The 14,262-nt window shown below is 35.7% G+C and overlaps 1 long non-coding RNA gene across 1 annotated transcript in view; it reads left to right on the top strand.

Moving 5' to 3' along the window:
* Positions 1–11,400, top strand: part of LOC139425345 (uncharacterized) — a 62,093-nt gene extending 50,693 nt beyond the window's left edge. The window contains exon 2 of the long non-coding RNA XR_011636551.1: positions 10,201–11,400. This is a non-coding gene — a long non-coding RNA (uncharacterized lncRNA). The remainder of the gene's footprint in view (positions 1–10,200) is intronic.
* Positions 11,401–14,262: the final 2,862 nt, after the last annotated feature.

The following is a 14,262-nucleotide window of genomic DNA, read 5'->3' as shown; positions in this document are numbered from 1 at the left end:
TTCATAGCAACACGTGCCGTATGTGGTCGGGCATTGCCCTGCTGAAAAACCAACCCAGGGCGCTGCAAAAGGAACGGTAGCAAAACAGTTCTTAGGATGTCGTCGACGTACCGCTGTGCATTAAGTGTACCTCTAATGACGACGACCGAAGGGGTCTGGCTGTCAAAGGAAATGGCACCCCAGACCATAATGCCATATTGAGGGCCGGTGTGGCGTGCAATAGTGAAGGCAGGATCCCCCCTCTGCCCTGCGCGTCTCCAAACACGTCTTCGATGATCGTCAGGACACAGTTGGAAGCGGGATTCGTCGCTAAAGACTATACGTCCCCAGTCGGCATCATTCCAGCCTGATCGAGCGTCGATTTTGCGCGTCTTAGTGCGTTCTTGGTGCATCGATTTTTTTTTGTTATAGAGTGTATCTTGTCTGTAATGTATTATAAATACAGACGAGATATACTTGTATATTATCCAGGTTAGAAATAACAGGTTCGAATAATAATAATTTATTATATCTTTTTCATATTTCCACAACACAAACAAATATAACAATCAGACAAAAAAAGTTTAATTCCGAGAGAGAAAATGTTCAAGGCAGTGTTTTCACTTCCAATTCTCAGACATAAAGGCCTGTTTACGCGGTCCAATTTCTTGAGTCCGAGAAATTGGACGGATTTCTCTGCCCAAGAAATTGGATGATTCGTCGACACTATCCAAGTTCTTGAATGTCACTGATTCGTTGAAAGAAAAACTTGCGCATGCGCATTGTTCATATTCAACATCATAAAATAATACTTACATAAGTTTAAAATTACAAAATAAATTCAAATAAAATCATAATAACACAAATAAACCGCAACAGATCAATTTATTTGGATTAAAATATATCAAAACAGACAACAAAATGACGTAATTTGCTGCCTGCTTGTTGACATCACAAAACCTAAGACGCTGATTGGTTAAGGGAGAAAAAACTTGGATGGAAAGTAGAACATGCTCTACTATCGTCCAAGAAGTTGGACCAAGTTCTTGGATGATTGTTTACACGATCCAAGCTCAAACAAGTTTCCATCAATATCAATCAATCTCTGTCCAAGAAATTGGATCGTCTAAACAGGCCTTAACTCTCCTCAGCAAATGGCACCACTCGCCAAGACTGGCGCTCACAGCATCAACAAAATTATTTCATTAACAATCTGTATGAGTAAAAAAAGGATTTCTTGTTTTCAATTATCATTCTAAAATTTTGATTTTTGATCAAAAGGATGTATTACAACTATGTTAAAAAACACTGCCCTCTTCGAAAAATTTGTTCTGTGTTCAACCATAATATCGGCGACGTTAATCATAATATCGGCGACGTTAATCATAATATCGTGTAACACTGTTGTAATCTTAAAAAGATGATACGTGGAACCATATTTTTGCATTTGTTCAAATGTATTCACAAAGTTATGAGGTTCAACTTGGCACCGTGATTAATGTATTAACATATTTTAGCGTTATTTTGGACCAACACATTTAAAAATTTCTGATAGTGTAGTGTGATAATGTTATTTATCACAAGCTCACATTCTCCTTAATTTTTTTTTAATTTGCCTTACTTTTGGCCTCTTAACTCTTAATTTCTTATATTTTTACGGGTTTTTGCCCTTACCTTCATTAGCGTTCAATTTATAAAACTTAAATCTGTTATTAATTTGTGTAATTTACGATGTATATGTTCAGCAACTTTATTATTAATTATTAACTTTTACAGATTATTATTATATTTTAATTACAAGCTTGATAATGTGTATTTTTATTATGCAATATGAATTTATTTTATAATTGCTCATTACCGCATTTTCCGTTGCTCTTCCTTTTCAATCATGCACTGCTGCAGCTGACACCTGTGCTTCTGCTCTGGTCAGTTTGCGTGGAGGATAGTGTTTTATGTGTTTTCTCCCCTCTTTTCTGCAGCTGCATCCCTGTGCTCTTCACTTAAAAATATAAATTTTCATCAATAAAAACCCTCCAAACGACATCAAAATATACTCTGATGGCAGTAAAATGGATAGACAGACAGGCAGTGGAGTGTTTATTGAAACACCTCGAGAGAACTACGTTCTTCATCAGCGAAACCCCGATTTTTGTTCCATCTTTCGAAGCTAACTAATTGCAATCGACGAGGGACTAGAGAAAATCTTGAGTAAAGGGCACTTTGGAAATACTTGGATACTATCTGACAGCCATAGTTCAATTCAACACCTCAAAAATTGGGCCCTCATTGGAGATAAAACCAGTTTTCCGATCTTACAAAAAGTAAAGCTCATTTCCCAGCAGCATGAGGTCCACTTTCAATGGATCCCGTCCCACGTCGATATCCACGGCAACGAGTTGGCTGACACTCTCGCAAGGAAGGGACTAGACCATCCAGACCCCTCCACCTCAGAGCTTACATACCTTGAACTTTTCGCAAGGCAAAAGGCCCAGAACAAACAAAAGTGGCTGCTTCCACCTACTCACTACTGGTATAAAGCAAAAAGACCAGGACTCTCTCTATCTCTTCCTGTTGACAGGTAGACCAACACTTACTTACCCTGACTGGCCAGTGGACACCTGAAAAGTGTCGCATTTTCTGCTAACCAAAAGATCTTTCCTCTTTGCCCTAAATGCCAACAAAACCAGGCATCACCTGAGCGCATCTTGAACTGCTTAGGGCTGGATTAGAACGACATTCATTCCTCTCCCCTTTTAGTTTCGGACTTCCTAAATGTCAGCGGATTTATTGATCTGGTCTGACTCCGTCAGACCAGATGGGAATTAGCAACAACAACAATATAAATTTTATATCTTAGTCCCCTTAGCCTTGTGACATTTTTCTTTTTCTCTCACAGCATGTGAACTTTTTAATGCCTCTTGGACGGAAATTCATTAGCGTTCACCTTTTAGCCCTTTTTGACCTTGTTCCCCTTTTACACGGGAGTGTTGTGGTCACGTGTTATTTTTACTATCTCTTGCTATTTTCTTCTTTCAGCCGATAATTTCTTAGGGGGTTCAGTGTGGACTGTCCACCTTTTTTTCCATTGGCCTTTCTGGTAACATTTTCTTCCTTTTGTCCGTCATTGGTTATTTACCAATTGGTTATTTACCAATGACCCCGAGTTTTCTTAAGGCGCTATTTTTTCTATTTTTTTAAATGTATGACCCAATGAACCTATTGGGTTATTCGGAATTTATTATCAATGCTTTTACAACCACTGATCAGCTAATTTAAATGTAACTTAAATATCAATATGTAACTCTGTTAAGTGATTTAATCATTAATTTGCGTTCCATCCCTCATGCATTCCTGCGAGTTTATCTTGCCTTATACTCAATCTGTTTTTGTTATTTCCAAAAATTTCACATGTTTAAATTCAATTGTCTCACCCTATTTATAGAATATTAAACAATAATTTTTTACAAGTCATATTAAACTTAACATTTGTTTACATTAATCATACATTTCTGTTTTTCCTTAATTATTCATATCGCCGGTTAGTTTGTATCATGTGGATGATTTAAAAAAGAAAGATTTTAAAAAATAAGTCCATCTATCAAAGATACCTTTCCAAACTTTTAATCACTTTATTTTCATTAAACTGCATTCATCAATTTATTGCCAGTGTTATTTTGCACTGACATTATCCGCTTACACAACTGCTTCAAAGAAATAAGACAAATTGCTTCTACCATTTAAACGTAGGAAAACAAAACCATGTGACGACCCAATTTAAAGACCTATTCAATAATTCCTAGCCACCAATTGACGTCTGATTTTACCTCGTCTAGATGCGAATCATGTTTCTTTCTTATAGGAGGGGGGAAAAACTAAGAAATATTCCCTCCCTTCTTTTTTTTAGGAGTAAAGTTTTCTGGTTGAAAGGGAAATCACGGTGATCGTGTTTCGCTTTACACTTTGTAGGTTTTCTCTTTTTTTTCCTCTTCCGTTGAGTTACCTTTTTTATTCTATGTACCCACATGCACTTCTATTTATTTTTTATAATTAGATTTAATGGTTTTCTTGATTAAAGAAAGAGAGAGAGGAATTAAGAATTGTTGTCTATTAGTGATATAGAAGTAAAGTTTTTAAAACTGAAAAGTTTATGATAAATATTGCATTTGCTGAGTATTAAAACTTGTTGTAATCATCGTTTACAAAATAAATGAGTTAAAAATAATAATCAATAATAAATAAGTTAAAAATATTGTTGTAAATAATAATTTTTATCAGTTTATTTAATAAAAATTGAAAAATTTTGAATTGAATACATATTTTATATCATATTTAACTTTAAATTTAAAAATACAAATATTGTACAAAATCGTTCGAATAGTTCAGTCATCAAATTATGTTTTTAAAAAAAATTATATAGTTTAAATTCGATTTATCGAAAGCAATTCGACTTATGTTGTTCAAATTTTCACTATTTGTCATTTGTAATTGCATTAAAATTGATGATAAAATTTGCAAATCTTATTTTTTTTTAAAATATTTTTGACTATTAATTACATTAATAAAAAAATTTAATTAATTATTAAATATTATTATTTTATTTGGAATTATCTCTGGATTAACTGACTTTAGTAATCGTGAGCAAAAAAATTTTCGATTCACTCAAAAAGTTTTTTAGATATAACGAAAAACGAAAAAATTGAGATTAACAATAAGGGGTCCAAACTTTCAACTACCTAAATTATTGAAACCAGATTGCGGCTACACCCGATTATTCGAATATCGAAAATTTAAATTGATCGACTGTTCTTCTGCACAAACTTCTTCTTCTTCAGCACGACAGCCCCTTGCAGGCCTTGGCTGCCTCAACCACGCGCAGCCTCCAAACCTTCAATCCATGGCGACTTTTTACCAGTTGTTAATCTTTATTACTTTGAGATCTTCAGCAGTGTCATCCAGCCATCTGCTTGGAGGTCTTCCTCTGGCTCTAGATCCAGAAGGATTTTTAAAGGTGAACAAACTTAGATTTTCTAAATTGTGGTTGATCTCCATGTTTCAAATGTCAAGAATTCCCCGAGAGAAAAAAAGTATGTTTATTCAAAGAAAGTGGGTCTTGTGTCTGACTTTGACTTAAATATCGTCACCCCTTAATTAAATATCATATTTAAGGCTATGCTCTCAAACCATTAAAATTGAGTCTTGAAACGCGAAAATCCGATCATTAGACCAAAAGCCATCATTCAAAAGTGTTGAGTTTTTTTTTCTTACTATATAATACGCTTTACCCAAAATAAATTAACACCTATCGATTCCAAAAAATCTTGCAATTCCTTATCACTCTCCAAGTCTTCGGATGAGTATGACGGTGATTTGTTTCTTCTCTCATTACTATTAGATATGATTAGGGTCTCAGAAGCATGAGAGCAACAATAAGTGTAGAACCTATTTAATGGTTTGCACATTAACAATCTATTGGAATTGCATCGATAAATTTTCATCTGTGATTTATGGCAAGATTTGTGAAAAATATAACTATTTTTCTATCAATTGTTTATCAACACACAATGTTTGGAGAAACTTATGGAAAAGGGGTGTCGTAATCACCTTCCAAATGGAATGAAATGTCCTTTTAGAGGTGATTCGGTGATTTGGACTTCGAAATATTAACTTTAATAAAATTATTTTCAAGAAGTTTTTACAAAAATATTAACTTTTCTAGTCGGGCTTGGGATAGCCTGATCGGTAGGGCGCAGGACCCATGTCCGAGAGTTCGTGGGTTCGAACCCAGCCAGCCGAAGACTCCCCGTGTAGTAAAGTGACTGATGCACGTTAAAACTGTCGAGTCGCAAAAGTCCTCCATGTTCCCAAAAAATCAAACCTCTGGGGGTACTGGCTTGGAGATAGATCGTTCTCTGATTCAGGTCAAAATTATGATCTGTGGATGAATGAATGGATGTATGAATGGGTCCGTCCTGTAAACGGGCATGAGGTATGGGTGTGGCAGAAGTCGAATTCTTGGCCATAGATGGCGCCACTGGAAAACAAGAACAATTGCATCCCATCTGCCTAAACAGGCATACGTCAACAACAACAAACAACTTTTCTAGTCAAAGTGATTGTTTGTAATAACTTGATATCATAAATATTTTCTTTATAACTTTATTTTAAATAAATTCAACATAACGTAACTGACATATTTTTTATATATATCCGTCGTTGAACAGCCGACCCATTTCGGGTTTACGACTACTAATGATCAACTCCGTAGTCTTTGTGATTAGACAGTCTTGGCGTGCATCAGTCATCTTTTACTACACGGAGAGTCTTCGGCCAGCAGGGATCGAACCCACGAACTCTTGCACATGAGCCCAGCACCCTACCACCCAGGCTATCCCGGCCTAACTGACATTTATTGATTGAAAAAATCATCAAGATCATTATAGCTGAACGTATTTCAACAAAACGTCAATTAAAGCTTTCCCGCAACAGCCCATTGTGAGCCAGGGATTCAGGGTGGTTATGGCTCTAAAATTACATTACCAATGGAATAATGCAGGCATTGCTCACAGACAGCCTTTACTTCTCAGATAATATGGTGCATATGAATCTGAAACTGTACGACCTTCAAGCCACCTTCTGGAATCTAACCCCAGTTCTCAAGGACAGCTAAGTCCTTTAACGACAGAGCCATCATGCTGTGACTATGTACTATGACATTTTTGTTTCGTCAAAAATTTATTATTTTAAGGGTTTTTTTTTAATTCCATAATTAAAATCTTCTTCCCCCTCTCCATGTCTTGTGACGTCATCAGTGTCACATTCCTTCTTAGGGATATTTTCGGTACATTTTCCCCATTTTCTGCCCGTGAAATAAATAAATAAATGAAAGAAAGTTTTAATATATATGTATGCGTATATACAAATGCACATAAACATTCTGGAAAAGAAGGAGAAAGAGATGATAATTTTAGAAGATCAGCAGGTGAGAGAAGGGGAAGAAACATTTTTCCGAAATCTTATTCCAAAGAGAAAACATTAGTCGCGACATTACACTTTTCAATAAGTGTCAATCGATGGCCATAAAGAGACTTCCTTATGGCGAATGGGGCCGCACTCTCAAACACCAAGTTCAAACTATCTGTCGCCATTTTTGGACACGCTTATTTCCAACACTTTCTCAACCAGTGTTCTTCGAAGACTTTGTTGTTATATGAAACAATAAATTTTAGCGAATAGTGTTATGAATTTTTTAGCGATTTCTAACTTGCTTAATATTTTTTTTTAATATATAAAAAAATTTAACTTTATAAATAGTCACCGAAATTTTGATTTTTAAAAATTGTAATGTTTTTAAAAAATTAAAAATTTCTGAATAATCACCGAATTGGCTATTTTTTTGACAAGGGTAAATATGATTAAAATAAATTAATCTTTCTCAATTTTTGCATATTTTTTTGAGTTAAAAAAACTTAGTGTAGGTGTAACTTTTCAAAAAACAGTTGAACCTCGTTAAGACGAAAACGCTACACATGAATTTTCCCTGAATACGAATTCACACTTTCTCTATCATGTTATCTTTGGGAATCATAATAATTCCATAGTTTTATACGAACATTAAAACAAATTTCTCCCGTTTAACACGAAAGAAATACTGTATGTAAAACTCATTGTGACCTTTAAAATGACCTTCATCAAAAAAAATTATTGCTTTTCTCAAACTGGGCAAGTAAAAAAAAAGCATTTTTTCTTGCAATTGAACGTTAGTTTACTACATAAATGTGCAATTGGTGAATTCATTAATTGAGCACGTCAGGAGGCACCGACCTAGGTAGTTACCCTAGGAAAAGTAGATAAAGTAATTGCATTCTTTTGCTTGCTGATGTGCTAATTCTTTTGTGAGCGTTTCTTTTGGTTGTTGATTTTAGTTGTATTGGAGCTCTAACTATGAATGTAAGTGGGGAAAAAATATGTTAGTTTGTAAACTAGGGGGACTATATTTTATGTGATGTTAGCAATATAGTATATGCATTGTCGCCATAGCTATGATTGTAGATGGAAAAAAATATCTTAATTTGGAAACTAGGTGGACTATATTTTATGTGATGTCAGTAATATAGTGTGTGCATTGTAGATATAGCTGTGAATATAAGTGGGGAAAAATATCTTAATTTGGAAACTAGGTGGACTTTATTTTATGTGATGTTAGTAATATTGTGCATGTATTGGAGCTCTAGCTGTTAATATAGGGGGGGGGGGGAATGTTCTATTTTGGAAACTAGGTAGAGTTCTTTTAAATAATATGTTAGTAATGAGTTAAAAAATTTGCGAATGCATCAAAGTACAGAATACCTGCCAGTAGTCTTTCTACGGTTAAAAAAAATCATTCTAAATGCCTTTTGCTATTTTATCGATTAATACAAATATCGGAGCCACGGTGGCTCAGGAGATAGTGTGTTTGCCTTCCAATATGGTGACCCGGGTTCGAATCGCAACGACGGCTAGTCGATATGAATCCGGCTTGCACCGACCACAATGCTGACGTGAAAAATCCTCAGTGGTAGACGGATCATGGATTAGTGTCCCCTTGCCGTCAGGCTAACCGTGGGAGGTTCTCGTGGTCCTACTCTCCATGTAACGCAAAAGTGGGTTAGTTCCATTTAAAAGTCCTTCACGGAGCCAAATATCCCCCAATGCTTGATAATAATTTCGATCTGAATAAATTTCTCCCATTACCCTTGTCTTCTTGATTGGGTTCAAAATTGCAAGGCTATGGAGTTGAATATTAGTAGTCGTAACCCTAAAACTTCGGTCTGCTGTTCAACGACAGTTATAAATACAAATATCAGTTAACATAAAATTATTTTTGCTACCCTTCAATTTCGTCTTTACGTGACTCGATTGTATTAAAAAACTAGATCACAAATACGTTTCATTTCATTAACATAAGGCTTTTTTTTAATGGTGACATTTTGCGCCATTTTCATACTTAGCATAGAAGGGAATTGACAAACTCTGGACAAAACTTAACAATTATGAACAACTGTTACAAACTAGCAATAGTTATAAAATTTGGATATTAATCAGTCAATATAGTTATCTCATATCTTTGAGAAATAGCCTTGAACTACACAAATTTGGAAGAATCTCCTGAATTCCCTTTTTTTGAAACTTTCCTTTAACTCCGAGTCTTGGGTTAAATTAAAGCTATTTACACCAAACTCATACCTCTTCAATGATGATTCGAATACAGTATTGGTGCATACTTGCTCTGCTCATTATCCACAATTATGTGGGTAATTTAGATAGTAAACACCCATCTTCTCACCACACTTCCTGTTCAACAAATCGTGCGAAACTTTTCACCGCACTCTAAGAAAAATCGCTCAACATTGAACTATAATATCGATATAATTAACTACACTGATGAGCAACTTTGCTGCAACCAGAATAAGGTGTAAGATTGAAACGTTAATCCGATCAAGCTGGACCGTAATGTTATCAAATCAAGTGCAAAGATTTGCACAATAATGTGGTTCAACTTTGCACCGTATTGAAATCCCAAGTTTTAAAAATCGTTTATTTCTAAGATTTCTTTCCGTTTAGCAAAGAATAAATACAATTTGTAAAAATTATGCTTGTTTTTTTCCTTTAGTTTCATAAATAATATTATATTGTATACCAAAATGGACTTTTCAAATAAAACAGAAAGTTTCCTGTAAACCTTCTAGGTCCCGCAGTGGACTGATCGTTAAGACACGGTTCCCAGCAGATCACCGAAGTCAAGCATCACTGGCTGTGGTCAGTGTGCGAGTGGGTGACCACTTGGATCAGTCTGCGTAGGGACCGAGGGTGTGCGGTATTGGCCCTCGTTAAACTGTTCTATCGTAAAGTGCTCGACTTCGCGTGCAGGTCGTCGGACTACCGAAGCAAGGGTGCCATCCCCTCTGCAGAGGATCAAAATTGTGATGGCATGTCTTCGGATCATCCTCAGGGATGTTTCCCAGACCGTCGCCAATAGCCCATTGTGCAGCTCTAGTGCGACGTAAATGAACAACAACAACAATAAACCTTCTAGTTTATTGCATGACATTTAATATAAAAATATAAATGAATATATTGTGAGTTGAGTTTAAGATATCATTTTACAGTTGTATGCATTTGGAAGAAATAAAATGACATGTTTGTTTTTCATGTAAAATTAAAAACTTTTTTTTTTCATTTCAGATACGTTTGTCATTGTCAACCTAGTTGATCAATTGAAAACAACAAAAATGATTGGAATTTATTCCCCAAAAGGACCTTAGCATTTACAAACGATTAATATTACAAGTAACTAACTGAAGTAGAACCAGCTCTATAGCAACATATTGAAAGCTACCTGACAGATTTGATTCAAGTACTGAGATAACTCATCTACATCGTCGGATCAGAACATTTAACACCGCACGTTCGGTGATATATACCAGGAATTTGGCCAACCAAAACTCGATTACCTACTGCTCAAACCACCAAATTTATAAAAAATTGAATTCCTTTCGAGCATTTTAAGCGATGGCCCGAATTCGAGAATCGCAAGAACGTCCCATACACCAATGAGGAATAACTTTGAGAATGTTCCATTCCGCATTAAACTGATCGTAGAAACACGGTTCCTAGTAGAACACCGAAGTCAAGCATCAGTGACTGTTGTCAGTAAGCGGGTGGGTGACCACTTTGATCATCCTACATAGGGACCGAGGGTGTGCTGTATAGGTCCACGTTAAACTGTTCTTCCGTAAAGTGCTCAACTTCACGCGTAGGTCACCAGGTTACCAAAGCAGGAGAGCCATCTTCTCTGCAGAGGGTCAAAAATTGCGATGGCATGTCTTCGAATCATCCTCAGGGATGTTTCCCATACCGCCGCCAATAGCCCATTGGACAGCTCTAGTGTGACGTGAATAAAGTACCAACCTACGTACCTCGAGAACGTTCCACGAATAAACTAAAGTTTAAATGTAAGATGTTATTCGATTGCTAAATATATTTCGTTAAAAGATTTATATTGAACTTTATTTTACTTATAAATAAGTCTGTGACCTTGAACACTCGAATGGCTTATAAGTCCAAGTCAAATCGAAGGACATATCATACAAATTAAGGAAGACATCTGGAGTTACGAGGGAGATCGAACTTGCTACCTTAATGTTTCACAGTGTTTAACGGAAGGACAGTGCCACTACACGGACACCTCTAGTCAAGAACTCTAGCTTCTGCCAGGTGAACTTCTAATGAAAAGAAAGCCATGTATCTTATATGAACTTGATAATTTTTATTTGTTGTCTATTTCTAAGAATACTGTTGGTTGGCTTATTTCACTCTTAATTATGCTACTTGTTATGTTGAATTTTAGTCTTTAGTTAAAAATTAAAGGTTTTACTGCAGTGATTGATTTCTTGTTTATTGAACAGTTAATTTCGTCACAGTTAGTTCTATCATTTAGGCTTAACTAAGCCTAACATAGTGGTTAAACGAGCCCTTTAGGCCTAGTTAAGCCTAACATGGTGGTTAAACGAGCCCTTTAGGCCTAGCTAAGCCTAACATGGTGGTTAAACGAGTCCTTTAGGCCCAGTTAAGCCTAGCATGGTAGTTAAGCGAGCTCTTTAGGCCTAGCTAAGCCTAACATGGTGGTTAAACGAGCCCTTTAGGCCCAGCTAAGCCTAGCATGGTGGTTTAACGAGTCCTTTAGGCCTAGCTAAGCCTAACATGGTGGTTAAACGAGTTCTTTAGGCCTAGCTAAGCCTAACATGTCGGTTAAACGAGTCCTTTAGGCCTAGCTAAGCCTAACATGGTAGTTAAGCGAGCACTTTAGGCCTAGCTAAGCCTAACATGGAGGTTAAACATGTCCTTTAGGCCTAGCTAAGCCTAACATGGAAGTTAAACACATCTAAGCTAAGACTAAAACTGTGGTTAGGGTCATGAAGTAGACGTAATTAAGCCTAACATAGTGATCGCTTTCATCATTTGGTCTTTAAGCTAAGCCTAACATGGCAGCTAGTTAAGTAATTTTGGCGTAACTAGGACAACCAAGGTAATTAGAGTCTCGATTTAGGCTTAGCCTCGCCTAACATGGTGGTTAGACTAATCATTTGGGCTTAGCTAAGCCTAACAAGGTGGTTAGGCACAAGATATAGGCGGTTAGACTCATAATGAACGCGTTCATCATTTAGCCTCAGCTAATGTATATAAATTAGGCTTAATGTGATGTATATAATCAGTGTGGTGTATATAAATAAGGCTTAACTAGGACTAACATGGTTGTTAAGTTATTCATTTAGACTTGGATAAACCTAAGTTGTTTCCCAAAGTCTGTGGAAATCTTCATCCCTCATAAGCGAATAACAAATTAATAGTTAACTCTGCAAAAAAATTGCCAATAGAAAAATACGTAATCGTAAATTTTCAAGGCTAGCTTTGATTTTAAATTAAAATTTTTTGAAATTCTCGTTTGTTGCAAGATATAAGAACGCGTACCCCAGCTGAACTGTTCCCGTACCCTGTTGATACGCGTACCACACTTTGGGAAACACTGCATAGGTAGAGAGTTCTACTTTAGCCACCGGTATCCCATTTCGATCGCCAATGTAACGAAAGTGCATCTTTGCTTTTTACTTAAGAGCACTGAAGTTATTCAGTGACTTTGGAACACGAACTTGCCACTCTCTCTGCTGACAGTTCGGATTTATAGTGGCGATATGATGATGGATTTTTTTTCACCCCGAGCAATAGCAAAATCTAATTCTTTATTAGTTCTTAAGGTTTCCTACTGCAAACCATTGTTAATTAGTTTGAATCCAATGTTTCAAATTTTTAAAGTGCAAAAGTGAGAAAAAAAATTAACGAAACGAGTTTGACTCAAAAATTGGTCTACATGGCTGACCGGGTGGATATTTTATAGCTTTTCTGTGATGCATCTTTTCTGTGATGTGAAAACTGGAAGAATCGACACCAGCTCTGTGATTAACCATGTCTTGTGACTGTAACTAAAAATTGCACAATACATTGAGATGTTGGAGTTAGGCGTTAATACTTGGTGCTGTCTCTCCTATTGTGCTATCTGCCCTCTTCTACTTGACGAAGGCTTATAAGCCAATACATTGAAAACGCCGAATCATTTTCGAAGGATCAACTTCATCAAGTGTTGTCATTTCACTCATTCTTAGAGGAATAGTAAACTTGAGATTTTATAGTTTAAACCTTCAAACGTACTCTTGGACCTTCCTATAGTTAATGCGCTTTAATTCAAATGGTAGACCCTGATTGTTTTATTGCAACAGAACCGATTCCAGCTCGGATCTTTCCATTGGGAAATGACGTTTAGCTTGAAAAATTCCCTGCAACTTTGCTCAGCGTCGTAACATTCAGAGGTTTAAATACTTTTGCAAAATTATTAACATTTGACTAGACTATGACTCATTCTGATAGATGTACACTTCACTTAAAGTTTGAAATATCACTTAAAAGCTTGCATTCATTCTTGGTTTCCATTAAAATGTCAAGGAAGAACATATTTCTGGAGGTGATGACTTGAAAGTACCTTCATGGTTTTAATAACCTTCTAAAAATGTGCTTGTTGATAAGATATCCTAAACAAAACATACTTTCTCTGAAAAACACACACCTTTTTTCTCCTAAAAAGTAGAACTGTGTGGGGGAATCCAACATTTTAATTTAAAAGTTTTAGCTTTTTATGTTCATTCATTTTTTTATTAATTAATTTAATAATGATAAAAAAAAATTTTAAGGAGTCAAGTTCAAAAATATTTTTTTTCTATTTTAATGGTGTAATTTGAAATAATAATTTCTCATATTTTAATTGAAATCGGCCGAATAGTTTCCGAAACATATAGTTGAACTTTATATGCTGCAATGTTTTTCGTGCACTGTTATTGCCGGCATATTCATTCGCAATCATTTTAGAATTAACAAGAAAATATTGCTCATGCGTTGCAATTGTGGCACAACTCAAAAAACAAGCGTTTTGAACTAAGAACAGGTGTAAATATGAAAATACACATTCTTTTCAGCAGCAATACTAGCACAACTCAAAATTCAATTTGAAGGTAATCTTCGTTTAAGCAAACTAAAGCATTTCTTATGCATTTTCCTTAGCAATGAAAACTTTAAACCCACTTATCTCAAAACATGATTTTTTGAGTTGTACCGCTATTACAGCCCATGAGAGATATGTCTTGAACTTATGAATACTGTTGACATATATGCTGTTTTCACACCAATTGGAATATTTCC

The sequence above is a fragment of the Parasteatoda tepidariorum genome, chromosome 4 (assembly GCF_043381705.1).
Source record: "Parasteatoda tepidariorum isolate YZ-2023 chromosome 4, CAS_Ptep_4.0, whole genome shotgun sequence".
Taxonomy (NCBI): Eukaryota; Metazoa; Arthropoda; class Arachnida; order Araneae; family Theridiidae; genus Parasteatoda; species Parasteatoda tepidariorum.
The sequence above is the reverse complement of the archived record's forward strand: the minus strand, read 5'-3'. Positions and strand labels throughout refer to the sequence as shown.